This window comes from Cucumis melo, chromosome 5 (assembly GCF_025177605.1).
Source record: "Cucumis melo cultivar AY chromosome 5, USDA_Cmelo_AY_1.0, whole genome shotgun sequence".
NCBI lineage: Eukaryota > Viridiplantae > Streptophyta > Magnoliopsida > Cucurbitales > Cucurbitaceae > Cucumis > Cucumis melo.
Genome location: NC_066861.1, coordinates 14,615,306 through 14,630,071, shown reverse-complemented (window position 1 = coordinate 14,630,071; position 14,766 = coordinate 14,615,306). Strand labels below are relative to the sequence as shown.

The window sequence follows — 14,766 nt, the reverse complement described above, 5'->3', positions numbered from 1 at the left end:
GTGTCCTTCGGGATCACCACCTATTGAGGACTGTGTGGTCCGACGGGACGCCAGTCTAGCATGGATATAGATATGACTCGAGTGACTCGACGGGGTCCTCGCATCCCGACTGTCCTAGGTGTCCCCCGGGGCTCCGAAGACCAGAGATACGTTCCTACGGGAGCGCATGTTGCACGTGTTCGGGAACGTGCCAGAGATTGGGTACCAGTTACAGGACTCTGACAGGAAGTTAACAGGCACCTAGTGGGACTAGTAGTGGGTCCCTTACTGAGTATTTTATACTCGCTCTCTTCATTTTATGTTTTCAGGTAGAGGACGAGGCAAGGGCAAGGGCAAGCTGGCGAGCGACCCGAAGTGACCGTGGAGGGCCATAGGGACTACTGCTTCCGCTTATCCTTATTTTAGACTTTCGTATTTGAGTTTGAGTACTTTTCATTACTTAGCATCTTTTTATGTAGACAGGGCCCGAGTAGGACTTTAAAATGCATTACACTTTTTTGCATAACTACCTTGTTTAAATTTTCATAAATAAAATTTCTTAAACCTTATGCGTCTTTAATAAATTTCATGACTTAAACCACTTGTTCTATATTTAGTAATGACTTCGATTCAGTATAAGGAGTTGGGTCGTTACACATCCTCACGTGTGTTCCTCCATGGCCCTCGCTGTTTGTCTCCCTCTTCGCAATCTCTTCATCTTTAGTTACAAAAGGTTAGTAGAAATCAAGTCATTGTAGTTTGGCTTTGCCTTTGGTTTATTTTTTCTTTCTTTTTTGGGATTAGTTTATCTTTTTTGCTCCTTTCTTTCACTACAAGAAAATGTTTATTTTTCGACGCATAACACAGACGTTGGAAGAAAAAGCTTTTCTTGACGTTGGAGCAGCTTCGTCGCAAAAGGTTGGCAATCTCGACGCGACATAAGGCGATGTCGGTATAAGGTAATTTAATAAAAAAATTACAAACTTCTTTCGACGTCGTTATGCATTCCATCGGGAGGAGTTTATAATTTTTTTAATATATTTAACTTCTTTCGATGTTGTTATGCATTGCATCGGGAAGAGTTTATAACTTTTTTAATATATTTAACTTCTCTCAATGCCGTTATGCATAGCATCAGAAGAAGTTTATATTTTTTTAATACATTTAACTTCTCCCGACGTTGTTATGCATGGCGTTGGGAGAAGTTTATTATTTTTTAAGATATTTAACTTCTCCCGACGCCGTTATGCATGATATCAGGAGAAGTTTATAACTTTTTAATTTATTTAACTTCTTCCGATGTGGTTATGCATGGCGTCGGAAGAATTTTATAATTTTTTAATATATTTAACTTCTCCCGACAGCGTTATCTCGACAGCGTTAGTCATGCGTTGGGTGTTCTCCTTCAAATACCATTTTCAAATGTGTAAAACAGATCTATGTTAGTCGAAAATAAGGAAAAGGGAGATCGAAAACGAGGGAGATGAAGAATGAATGGTTTGAAGCCCGAAAGAAGAAGGTCTACCATCGCTCCCAATCCACCGTTCGTTGCTTACTGTCGCCGTCGATGCTTGTGAGATGTTGTCTACCCTTCACTGGTAAGTGTTTTTTTTTTATTTTTTTTTGTTTTGGTTTGAGTTTGAGAAAAAAAATACTAAATAGGTATGTTTTTTTTGTCAAGACCTTCTCTTGTGCATTTTTCTCCTTGCCATCGCCATCCACTGTTGCCCTTCCATTGTCGCCACTGTCTACCCTTCCCAGTAAGTCTTTGTTTTTATTTTTTTAGTTTTGGCTTAAGGTTAAGAAAAAATATTAAATATGTGTGTTAGTTTGGGTTTCTTCTAAATTGTAGTTTGTTTTCTTCTAACTTTCCATTTGTTTTCCATTATGGGTTTCTTCTTGGTTGTAGTATTCTTTTTTTCTAAAAAAAGTAGAGGATCTCCCAACGCTGCATTTTATGTGTCAGGTGATCCTCTCCCGACTTATTTTTTTCAACTTCAATCCCAATGCAAATTTATGCATAAGGAAATATTTTTTCGACACTTTTGTGCGTCGAGAAATCCTCATTTTCTTGTAGTGATTTTGTTATCAATCTTCTTATTCTCACCAATGCTTTTTGTGGGTTGGTTGCTTTTTGGGTTTCTGCTTTACTTGTCGAAAGTATTAGGTGGGTTTTGCGTTCATGACTGTGAATTTAGCTCTTTTTGCTTTATGAGTTCTCTGAGTGGATTAAAATTGATCAATTCACTCATTTACTTGCTTTGCTGCTTGTTCTTCTTAATTGAATTCGTTTGTCTTGTATACTTTTGCTTCGTTTAGCATCAAACTTTCTATAGTTTTTTAAGTCGCAATAACTTAAGAAGAAGTTTAGAGTCTGTAAGTAAAGTTGAGTTTTAGACAGGAGACTCGTAGTTATTGGAGAATTTGAAAGCTAAGCTCCATGGACAACATTTATGTTTCAAAAAAAGTAGACTACTTTGCTTTAAGGTTTCTTTGTTTTGTTTTTCAACTTTTTCTGAGACATTTTGTGAATACTTTAGTTATTACGATTTCGCTAGGATTTTTTTTTAAAACATTTTCTAAAAGTGGATTACAAAATGAAGTTGTTGTGAGTAACAAGCTAAAAGTAAAAAACTGAAAAATAATTTTAGTATATCATTTTTTTTTATTTACATTGTTGTTGAGAAAATTAATCAATTTTAGTATATCATTTTTTTTTGTTGATTGTTGACTGGTTACATTGTTGTTGAGAAAATTAAGCAATTTTATTATATCATATTTTTCAGTTGGTTGTCTTGACTGTTTACTTTGTTGTTAGTTGCTGAAGCAATTTATTTTTAAGATTTCATTATTGGTCTGTTTACATTCTGCTGTTGTTTGGGTGATTGGGTGATTGTATGGGTGACCTGACTTTAGTTTTATACTCTTTTAGACCATGGAAACAAGTAGTGGACAACATAGTAAAACTAGCCGAGTCTTAGTCCTAGTTTTGCCCCTTCCATTAATAACGGAATGGGAACTGTAACGACCCAACTCCTTATACTGAATCGAAGTCATTACCAAATATAGAACAAGTGGTTTAAGTCATAAAAAAAATTTTAAAACGCATACGGTTTAAGAAATTTCATTTATAAAATTCAAACAAGGTAGTCATGCAAAAATGTAAAAGCGTTCTGAAGTCCTACTCGGGCCCTATCTACATAAAAGATGGTAAGTGATGAAAAGTACTCAAATTCAAATGCGAAAATCTGAAATAAGAATAAGCGGAAGCGGTAGTCCCTATGGCCCTTCATGGTCTCACTTCGGGTCGCTCGCCAGCTTGCCCTTGCCCTTGCCTCGTCCTCTACCTGAAAACATAAAATGGAGAGAGTGAGTATAAAAATACTCAGTAAGGGACCCACTACTAGTCCCACTAGGTGCCCGTTAACTTCCTGTTAGAGTCCTGATAACTGGTACCCAATCTCTGGCACGTTCCCGAACACGTGCGATCATGCGCTCCCGTAGGAACGTAACTCTGGTCTTCGGTGCCCCGGGGGACACCTAGGACAGTCGGGATGCGAGGACCCCGTCGAGTCACTCGAGTCACATCTATATCCATGCTAGACTGGTGTCCCGTCGGACCACACAGTCCTCAATAGGTGGTGATCCCGAAGGACACCCATGCAGGTACGACTCTAACAGATTAAGCTAACAGGTACCCTAATTGCAGTATACATACACATGGCATCAGCATATAACATGTCACATAAATCATCTCTACACTCTCCGTCCCGACATTCGTCGTAACCATAACAGCTCTTGCCACACATAATAGATTATAGCATAACTATATCGTCATTTACATCCTACTAACGTTTATCTCAGACAACGTACAGTCTAATCCTTAACATGAAAAATCGGGGCATACATGGTCTCATACTTCTAAACATGAAGCTAGTAGTAGAATCTCTTACCTGGAGGTTTGGTTGTCGAGTCCTAAAAGTAAGAGGAGGTGTGCTTTCCAAGCAGCAGGGCCCTAAATGGTTAAAGACAACAATTAAACCGAACCTTCAAGGAACAGAGATCCAAGAGTCGTTTGAAGCAACTTACCCCAAAATCAAGGTTGCGCTAACTCCCTTTAAGTCGAGAAAGAATCCCACGCTCCAACACCAATTTGTCCAACCGGCCCCCTTTCAGAAAGATAATTTAATTCAACCATTAAATTATTTAAAGAAACTAAAATTCCTCTTCGTTGGGTATACCAAATCCCAACTATCTTCCAAAACTTACCAAGGAACGTGGGGGAAACGGCCAAAATTTGTGTGGCTTCGAAAGGTAGGGATCGGCTCGGCTTGATTAGCTGGAAGAGCAAGGATCGGCTCGGGTGCAGGCGCGGCTCGGCTCAGTAGTAGGCGCCGCTCGGCTCGGCGCAAGAGCTGCGCGCGTGCGGCTCGGCTTGATTGGTTGGACACGACGCGGCTGGGCTGCGCGGGGCGATCGGGTCGCGGGGAGCTTCGGCCGGGTCGGGTCTTTGCGCAACGTGGCGCTGACTTTCGGACTCGGGTGGTGCGACGGGTTGCGGCGGTCCGGCTTAAAACCACGGCTTCGCTCGGGACGGCTCCAGACGGAGGCTTCGGCTGCTCTGCGTCGGATCGAAGCGGGGCGACTCGGCTTCGGCTGGCCGACACGGCTTCGGCTTGCAGACGCGCGGGTGGTTCGGCGCGGCTTGTGGTGCGGAATGGCGTCGGCCCGGTGGCGTGCGACGGTCGTTCGGCGGCGGCGTGGAGGGTGGCGGCGGCTGTGGTGGGAGCAAAGTGGGGCTAGGGTTTTCTTGGGAAGGTGATGAGTTTCACGCCTCCCAATGCCCCCTTTTTAAAAGAATAAAAAATAATAAAAAGATAAAATGAAACCCACACCAATTTACTTTCTTTTCTTCTTTTATTATTAATTTCTTTTCTACTTTAGTCCAATGGCAACTCTCCTCTCTCTCTTCATTAATGCCACCATTGACCCTTTCCAAGGCATTAATTAATTTGTTGCTTCACAATTAATTAATTTATTTCACCCTTAAACCTCAACAATTAAATAACCAACCAAGGAAAATTTTAACCTTAATTAAGTGTAAGTCAAAATAAATCTCATTTCATAACCACTTTAGAAAATAAAATACTCTTGAGATGAACAATGGAACTCTAATTTACTGGGGCGTTACAGGAACTATGAGTTCAAGTAAACCACCATTACCCGATAAGAAGAGAGCTAGAGCCACTAAGAAAAACAACTTCTACTGTATGGATCACTTCACAAAGTTGAAAGAGAATAGTTCTAGGTGCACATGCAATTATTGTGATAAAGAGTATTGTTGTGATAGTGGCTCATCAGAACTAGCACATTATGGAAGCACTTAAAAAATCAATGTAAGAGTACCCATATAAGGAAGTAAAAATAGGACACACCATTTTGACTCTTCAACCTTCCACTGGTGGAAATTTTTTGACTACCATTTTTAGTCAACAATTATGTAGGGAAGCATGTGCTAAAATGATAATTGTTGATGAGTTGCCATTCAAGTTTATCAAGAATGAGTGGATTTAGACATTTTTGTAGAGTGACTTGTCCTAAGTTTGACCCTCCTTTAAGAGTAACAACTACTAAAGATATATATCAATTGTACCTTGATGAAAGAAGAAGTTGAAATATTTCTTAGTTAGCAATTCTCAACTGACAACTGACACATGGACTTCTTTGCAAAATGTTAACTACATGGTACTCACTGCACACTTCATTGATTCAGATTGGGTTTTGCATAAAAGGATTTTGAACTTTTGTCAAGTTGCAAACCACAAGTGTGAGACTATTGGAAAGGTCATTGAGAGTTGTTTACTGGAATGGGGGATCGATAGTCTTTTCTATAATTGTTGATAATACAAGTTCAAACGATGGGGCAATGTCGTATAGTAAGAAAAGATATAGAAGTTGGAAAACCCTAATCTTTGAAGGAGAACTGTTACACATGAAGTGTTGTGCTCACGTAATTAACTTGATTGAAAATGAGGGATTGAAAGAAATGCATGTGATTTGATTGCTTGTGTTCGTAATGTTGTACGGTATGTTAGATCATCCCTTAAAAGATTGACAAAGTTTAAAACTTGTGTGGAGGGAGAGAAAATTGATAAGCTCTTGTTTATTTAGATGTTCCAACAAAATGGAATTCTACATATTTTATGCTTGAGCATGCACTTAGATTTGAAGAAGCTTTTCAAATTTTAGAGGAAGAAGAGTTGGATTATCAAGACTATTTTGCAGAAGATGAGAATTAGTCCAACAAGTAATTCTGATGGAAAAAATGTTGAAGTGTTTGTCATGTTTTTGAAAGTGTTCTATAATGTTATTAATAATATCAGTTGTTCCTTATATGTGACTGCCAATTCTTTTTTTTCATGAGATGTAGGAGGTTAATAATCTTTTAATTGGTTCGAGCAATGAATATAACTCTGTTTTACGTAACATGACTATAAATATAAAGTTAAAATATGACAAGTATTGGGGGTCAATTGAAAAAATTAACGAGATTGTATTTCTAGCTTGGGAGCTTGACCCTCAATATAAATTGGACTACATTGGCTTTTGCTTTGAAAGTATACATGATGATGCTATAGTTAAAGTTCTTGTTGATGGAATTGAAGTTTATTTGATGCGTTTGTATAATTGTTACAATCACAAGTTGATGGTTTTACCATTTGTAATGATTTGAGTGGTCAAGATATTGTTTATGAACAAGTAGAATCAAATGATAGTTTGAGACTACTGAGTTCGGGAACTACGATGGAAACTAACACGAGTTGTAGAGTATTATCATACTACAAGAGAAGAAGACAAGAATAAAATATTTTAGAATTGAGGAATGATGTTGTTCGGTATTTATCTGACCCTTGTGAGGAGCTAAATGATCAGTTTGATATTCTGACTTGGTAGAAATTAAACAAGGTTAAATACCGAATTCTATCAAAAATTGCTCAAGATATTTTTGTCGTTCTGGTGTCTACTGTGGCTTTTGAATCTACATTTAGTATGGAGGAAGGATTCTGGATTCTTTTAGGACTTCCTTATCACCTAAAATAGTGGAAGCTTTGATTTGTACACAAAATTGGGTTTGTGGAAAAATAACCTTATTGGATCTTTGTCTAGAGCTTGAAGAAATAAAGATTTGTGAAAAAAAAAATTAAGAACGGTAAGTGTTGTCTCCAACTTTTATTTTTATTGGACATTGTCTTCTTATATAGTTATACGACATTTTATAATTTTATTTTGTGTTTTTAGATAATATCAAGTCCTCCGTCAAATCACAAACATGATCTAAACATGATTAATGGATTGACGATTTTCGTGGTAAGTTGAATACTCGTATTTTCGTCATTTTGTTTAGTTTATATATTTAAACTACTTGCTTGGTATATTTTTTGAATTTTCAGGACAAATTTGATTGCTTGGGATGCTTATTGGATCTTTAGAAATTTATATTTGGCTTCTCAGCTTATGTTTAAGAATTTTCTTATTCCTTTATTATTAAAGTTCTTCTTCATGAACATTTATGGGTATGTTTGGATTTATGTATGTTTAAGAACTTTGAATTTATGTATGTATGTAACTCTCTAAATTTTGAATTTATGTATGTTTGTAATTTGAATGTACAATAATTTTGAACTTTTTTTATTTTTTTTTAAAAAAGGAACAATTTTGAACTTTACAAAAATTAAAATTTAGAAACAAAATAATAATAATAATAATAATAATAATAATAATAATAATACAACTCGACAACCCAACCCAACCCATATTTTACAGATTGGGTTGGAAACTAAATTTGGGTTATTTGGGTTGCCAACTCAACCAACCCGAAAAATATGGGTTTGGTTGAGAATTTTTCCAACACAACACAACCTAACTCAACCTGATTACACCCTTACACCATATGTAGGACACTTTGGCGGGTAGAAAATAGATGTGAGGGTCTTGTAGAGTGGGCATTTCTAGGCAACTCTATTTCAAGATGCGAGAAATTTTGTGGTCAATTTGACTAGTGATAGAGGACTAGAAACATTTTTCATCGCAATGAAATGGCTCAACAACCAATCTTAGAGATAAAACTCTTTGATGTTTGAGGAATAGACTTTATCCCTTTCCACAATCTGGCGGCCATATTTACATTTTGTTGGTCGTAGACTATGCCTCAAAGTGGGTTGGAGCCATCTCCTGTGTGAAGAATGATGTGACTACTATCAGTAAAGTTTTGAAAAAGAGCATCTTCTCGCGTTCTGGGACACCACGAGCCCTTATAAGGGATAAAGGATCTCACTTCATTAATCACATCACAGGAAAATTGTTGTCGAAGTATAATATAACTCACAAAGTTGCCACACGCTACCACCCTCAAACAAATGGTTAGGCGAAAGTCTCCAACTAGAAAATTAAGAACATTTTGGAGAAAGTAGGGTAAATTTATCTTGCAAGGACAGGGCAGAACATTTGGACTCGACATTATGGGGTTATTGAATCCCGTATAAAACAGCAATTGGAATGTCTCCCTACATGTTAGTCCTCAGACAGGACTGTTATTTACCACTTGAGTTGGAGCATAAGGCGTTAAACTTCGACTATCATGTCGTAGGAGAGGTGAGGTTGCTTCAATTACATGAGCCTCAAGAGTGGCGCTCTCAAGCCTATGAGAACACCAAAATTTATTAAAAAAAAAAAAGAGGAAGGTGTGGCATGAGTGCCACATTTGTAAACGTGAGTTGTACTATGGGCAAAAGGTATTACTCTTTAACTCACATTTACATATGTTTCCAAGGAAACTTCATTCAAAATGGTTTGGACATTTTGTAGTCAAAGAGGTCTTTCCACATAATGTTGTAGAGATCATATCGCTGGATGGAAGTAACACGTTCAAGGTCAAAAGGCAAAGACTCAAGGTGTACTATAAAGACGAAGTCGCATCAAAGTCTCTGTAGATTTAAAGTAAAATGCCTTCATTTAAATTTTCTTGACGCATTGATGCGTTTGTATTTTCACGAACATATTTTAATACAAGTGTATCATTCTTGTGCATCACTTTAGGTGTACTATAAGTAATGCGTTCAAGGTCAAAAGGCAAAGACTCAAGGTGTACTATAAAGACGAAGTTGCATCAAAGTCTCTGTAGATTTAAATTAAAATGCCTTCATTTAAATTTTCTTGACGCGTTGATGCGTTTGTATTTTCACGAACATATTTTAATACAAGTGTATCATTCTTGTGCATCACTTTAATGCTTTATTTTTCTTTCTTTCTTTTTAATTTATCTCTTTGATTTATTTGTTTGGTTATTTCCTTTTTTTTCTTTCTCATATCATTTATTGATTTCTTTATTGCTCTCCTCTACTGCTTTTTAGTTTAGGAAATTTTGTGCTTTGCTAAGGGTTGAGAAAAACTAAATAAAGCCCAAGTCCTAGAATGCAGCCTGATAATGAGTATGCAGGATACCCGTAAGCAATAAGACCAAAATAGCTTTTCCTACTCGAAATTTTGTGACGTTAGGAACTTGTACCTCGCGAAGTGGGAATCGAAGAGTTGCATTTAGTGCAACCTTCATTTCTACTTTCGAAGGGATGCATCACTAAGGTTGTTAGGTCTCATTTAATGCCCTGCACGTTAATAATGATCTACGCTAATGCATTTCACTTATAAATAGTGAAGAGAAACTTCGATTTGCCTCATTTGCACTCTAGACTTTCAGACTTTCTAAAGAAATCTCTCTCTGCGTTCTTGTTCTTCCTTGAACCTCATCCTTCTCGTCAAAAACTTCATATCATCAACCTCATCTCTAATGGCTGGTAAAACAAAATCCACCACTAAATTCATCAAGACTTCCAAATTTCTGAAAAGGAAGGAGAAATCTTCATCCACTCTTACTTAGAAACGACCATTCACTAGCCCCGTCCCTTCTCACAAGAAATCCAATCAATCTTTCTCCTATAACACCAAGCTTGAGGGGTCTGCAATGAAGAAAATCGCCAAGCCCAAACCCATTGAAAACCCTTCCATCGTGCATTATGATAGGCCTGATTTAGAACCAGCATAACGCTTAGAAGGGCAAGTCGAAAATCAGATCGCACCTACATGTGAATTGAGGAGGAAGGATGAAGATGATATATTCGAGGACTTGAGTGATTTGGATCGAGTAAGAACACGAAAAGTGGGAGAAGAGGTAGTGGATCAATCAATCCACCCCAAGCTACAAGCACCCAAAGCATGGCAAAGGGAAAGTGTTGGTGGGCAAGGAGTTGGAGGTTCAAGCGCCCATAGATTCGTTATACTTAGAAGTTGATGAAGAAGATAGGGAGACTCTTGTCGCTTTCCTAAAGGCGAGGAAGGAAAAGAGAGAATAAGAGGAAAGGAAGAAGAAAGAACAAGAAGGAAAAGAAAAGAAAAAGAAGGAGGATGAAGAGAGAAGAAGAAGGGAAATTGAGGAAAAAGAAAAGCCTTTTGAAGGATCACTGCAAAAGAGAGACGAGAAGATTCAAAGATGAGGGTTTGACTGACGAGGTCTCTCATCTCCACCATAAGTTTTCTGAGAAATTGAAAAGTGTTGAAACTCTGACGGGGACAAAAGAGAAAATGACATAGATCCAAAATGCCATCAAGAGAAAGGAGAAGAAAAAGGAGGTGCTTGCAGTAATAAGTGAGCAAGTTGAGTAGTTACCATCCAAGAATAAGGTCGTAAGGGAAAGGAGACTGAACGCCTAGAAGAATTAGAGAAGGAATTAGACGAAGAGTTGGAGATGATGAGCCCATCTGATAAGAGGCCATCGCCTGAACACAAAGAAATGAAGAAGGCCACCGGAGCTAGCAAGGCAAGGAAAAACACAAGGTTGAGTCATCTAGACCCAAACCGACGGCAAGAAGCGAAGATCCCAAGAGAATTTCATTGAAAAGGAAGTTAAGGTGGAGAAGGACCTTTTTCCTTTTTTTTGGGCCGCTTTTAGATTTCCTTTTTGCGTCAATCAAGGCATTTGGCTGAGGAAGTTTTTTACTAGGACAACAAAGATTTAGATGGATGTGGTCCACAAGTTTCATGATGTGAATTACCATCAGTCTGAGTTCTTGGTCATAATTGATGGCTACTTCAACTCGGAGGTCATTAAGGAACTCTATAACTTGCCTAACAACGCGGAATACCCAGGGCAAGCAATAATCACAAGGCCCATAAAGGGGCAGGCCAGGGAGGAGTTGAAAGTTATCTTATGTCTTAGCGCGGAATAGGAAGTAACGCCCACGATAAGGTATCAATTATACCCACACTAGCTAACAACTGAGGCAAATGTGTGGTTTTTTTTCATTAAGAAGAAAATTCTTCCCACGCGACATGACAACACAATATTAGTGGAGTACACGATGATGTTATATTGTATCTGACAAAGAAGGCGTTCAATCTGGGAGAGATCATTCAAGGTGCCATCCTCGCGTGGATGGAAATTCCTAAAGGCGTCATGCCCTTTCCATCAACAGTAGAGAAATTGTGCCTACGCATCATTCCTTCTTTGGCGACATGCCCTCAAGAAGTCATCCTGGATGGTGTCTGCAATCAGGCAGTGTTGAAATAGAGTAATAACAATTCATCAAAATAAAGAGGAAGATTGTCGCTTGAAGATGTTGAGTCAAGTTAAAGACCCTAAAGGAAATGAGGATGAAGAAGTACCTTCATTGGCACCATTAAAGAGAAAAGCCACATCAACCTTAAAACAACCCATAAAGAAACCTAAGGTTGATGTGATGACTGACCCTGCCACGCCTAAATTACCCCCTCCCTCCACATTAAGAAAGTCCTCCAACATCCACCTCGCGAGGATAGCCTCTCGCCCCCCCTCCTCCTTTAAATGAAAAAAAATTCTCACTTCTCCTCAAAGAACCAAAACGCCTTCTCCTCTTAGAGAACAAACTCTACCTCCCGTTCCTCAAAATGACCTACCTCCACCATCATCACCCATTCCTCCATATCCCCTAGACAACGAAGCCTTGTGCTGCCTATGTATCGGCAAACCACACCACCCTACCTCCATCGAAATCTTGTTTTCACCAAAAAGACCCAACTCCATCTCTCCCCACCATCTCTCCAAGGAGACGAACCACTGTGTCGCCTATCCTCATTTCGCCACCCGATCAGTTGCCCAAATATAACCAAGACCCATTATGCCCTGACCTCAATAAGCCTTTATCTGATCCAAAAGTTGTTACAAATGAAGTGATTCCTCTCCCAGCAGTGGGAGTAAAGAAGAAAGTCCCAATAGTTGTCATATTAGAAGAGGAAGAAACGCAATTGAATACGCCTACTGTGAACAAACCATAGTAGAACAATGAGACGCGAGCCAGTGTTGATGACCCACTCTCCAAGCGCAAACAATCTACCCTTGGAGTAGCTAGCGAGACAAGCTTCTCTACGTTGCATCACCACGAACCATAAGAGTCTATCGCGTAGAGTGATGGTGACAACATGTTTAACTGCATTGGCACAACTGTTTGCAAGCCTAGCTTTAAATACTTGGAAGAATTACTAGTTGTGTAAAAGCATCAAGGCAAGCAACTTGATGCGACAAAGAAGATTGTAGAAGAGTTGCAAGATGAAAATGTCGAGCTTAAAGAGAAAATAGTCCAACAGCAAGTTGGACACAATGTCGGCAGACTAAGAACAACAGTCTCAAGCCTCACTTCATTGATCATCGCACAATTCATAATGATGTGACAGATGGCTACACGACATGAAAGGCAGTTTCGAGCATCAATGGAATACACCCATGTGGTGTTTGTTTACACATAACAACTCCTATCATTCTACTGGACTTAGAGCACCATTCCCACCAATCCAACCAGCAAACCTTGGCGACCCTGATCCCCGCTGTCAAGGCAAAAAAAGCATATGATGAACATACACTAATTGGTAAGGTTGCTAAGATGTAACGTGCAAATATATGTGAAAAAATGATATGGAAAATGTAATACTAGTTGCAAGTCAAGAACCAAGAAAAAGAGTAATGAACACACCAATTTACCTTGTAAAAGGAATTTTTAGATTTACCTTTAATTTTTACTGTATCTTGGTGTCAAGTTAGGGTGTCAAACCAAAGCTTGAAAGGAAAGTGGTTGATAACAAAAATTCTTGAAACCAAAGCTTGAAAAGAAAGTGGTTAGTAGAAAAAAGAAACATAAAATAATATGTAGGAAATATCAAGAGAATTTGTAACAAAGAATCAACACAAGTTATTTTTTAGATGCAAATTTAATCCAAGAACAAAAAGTAGAAATTAAGTTCTATGAGAAAAATGAGGCAAGGGGCAATTCGCATTATTCAATTCTTATCATTGAGCTAAAAGAAACATGAATGACTTTTACTTTAAAAAATAAATTCTTGGCTAAGGTCCTTGAAAAATCAATTTACTTGATTCTTAATGAATCTTGATTAAGATTCAATCCTCTAATTAAACAAAGAAAGATCAAACACATGCATACTAAAATTGCTCTTATCCAAACATGTCATTGATCAAAGTTATCTAAGAATCAAATCTTAACCAAGAAAATAAATCAAGTAACCTTAAACTAGATTCAAGAAAAGAGATAGGGACACACAAGCATTCATTGTTAATCCTTGCGACAATAATTCATGCTCATCGACTCTTGTTCTTTTAAAGAAAACAAAGTACCTTGCATACATTTTAGAGAGAAATACAACATGTGTTTAATTGAACTTCACTGGGCACAAAAATTGATGGGATTAAGCTCATATTATGATAAGAACAAGGGTGATTTATCTAAGCCTTAAAACAATCAATCTTTCAAAAATTAACGTGTTCATAATAAGCAAGAAACAATATGAAATTTCTTGTAGATAAAGATAATTAATTGAATTTTGTACCTTATTTTTTAAATAAAATATATCCTTGCATACTAATTAAACAACGAAGAACAAATTAAAAGATTATTTTATTGAGAACACATATAATTGAAAGTATAAATTGTTCTTGAACAAAAATTAAATACTAAAGAAAAATGGAAAAAACTCTAAATTGAATATAAATTGTCTTTCTTACCTCTTAGGAAATTACCCATGCGGATGGAAGTATTTTGTGTTTTGGCATAATTTCGGGATGAAAATCGGAGAGAAGAAAGAAAGGACTTTATTATTTTCTGAAAGAGGGTTTTGCAACAAAAGTGGACCTTTTTAACCAAATGATGGAATGAATAAAAAATGCATTGAAGACGGGTATTTATAGCACTCAAATGGTGGTGGAAGGGGCTGAGGGAGTGTAACTTCCGATGAAAGATCCATGTGAAGCTTGAAGAAGATTCCGTCAATTTCTGGGTTGCACGCGCACGAAATTTGACGGAAAAAAGGGTTGATTTTCGGAAAGTTGGCATATATACTTACAAAATTGCCATTGAAGAAATTGGTTAAAAACTAATTTGTAGGATAAGAGGATCGAACTCGGGACGTCTGTGGCGCGCCTCGAAGGAAAGGACAACACGTGGCGGCAATAGAGTGGCAGAAAGTGAAGAAAGGTAAGTGCGTGACGTGATTTAAAAATTCCGAAATAATTATGCGTCTTCTGAGTTTCGAACTTATGATCTTGTGGTGGCGCGGGCAATTTTGAAGCTGACGCGTGGCAAGATGAAGTTCGACGTATTTACGAAAATGTCATCCCAGAAATTGTTCAGAAAATATTTTGCATCCTTCATGATTCGATCCTATAACCTCGGAGTGGTTTGAGCGCATCGAAT

At 37.9% G+C, this 14,766-nt stretch overlaps 1 long non-coding RNA gene across 2 annotated transcripts; it reads right to left on the bottom strand.

Moving 5' to 3' along the window:
* Positions 1–7,777: 7,777 nt before the first annotated feature.
* On the bottom strand, positions 7,778–14,395 carry LOC107990539 (uncharacterized). 2 transcript variants are annotated; one of them, XR_007820810.1, is made up of 3 exons: positions 14,079–14,395; positions 13,070–13,162; positions 7,778–12,889 (listed from the first exon to the last, which is right to left on the bottom strand). It is a non-coding gene; the product is annotated as an uncharacterized LOC107990539 (long non-coding RNA). The 2 variants fall into 2 exon arrangements; XR_001762176.2 differs by lacking the exon at positions 14,079–14,395 and having other exon boundaries at positions 7,778–11,575; positions 11,696–12,889; positions 13,070–14,072.
* Positions 14,396–14,766: the final 371 nt, after the last annotated feature.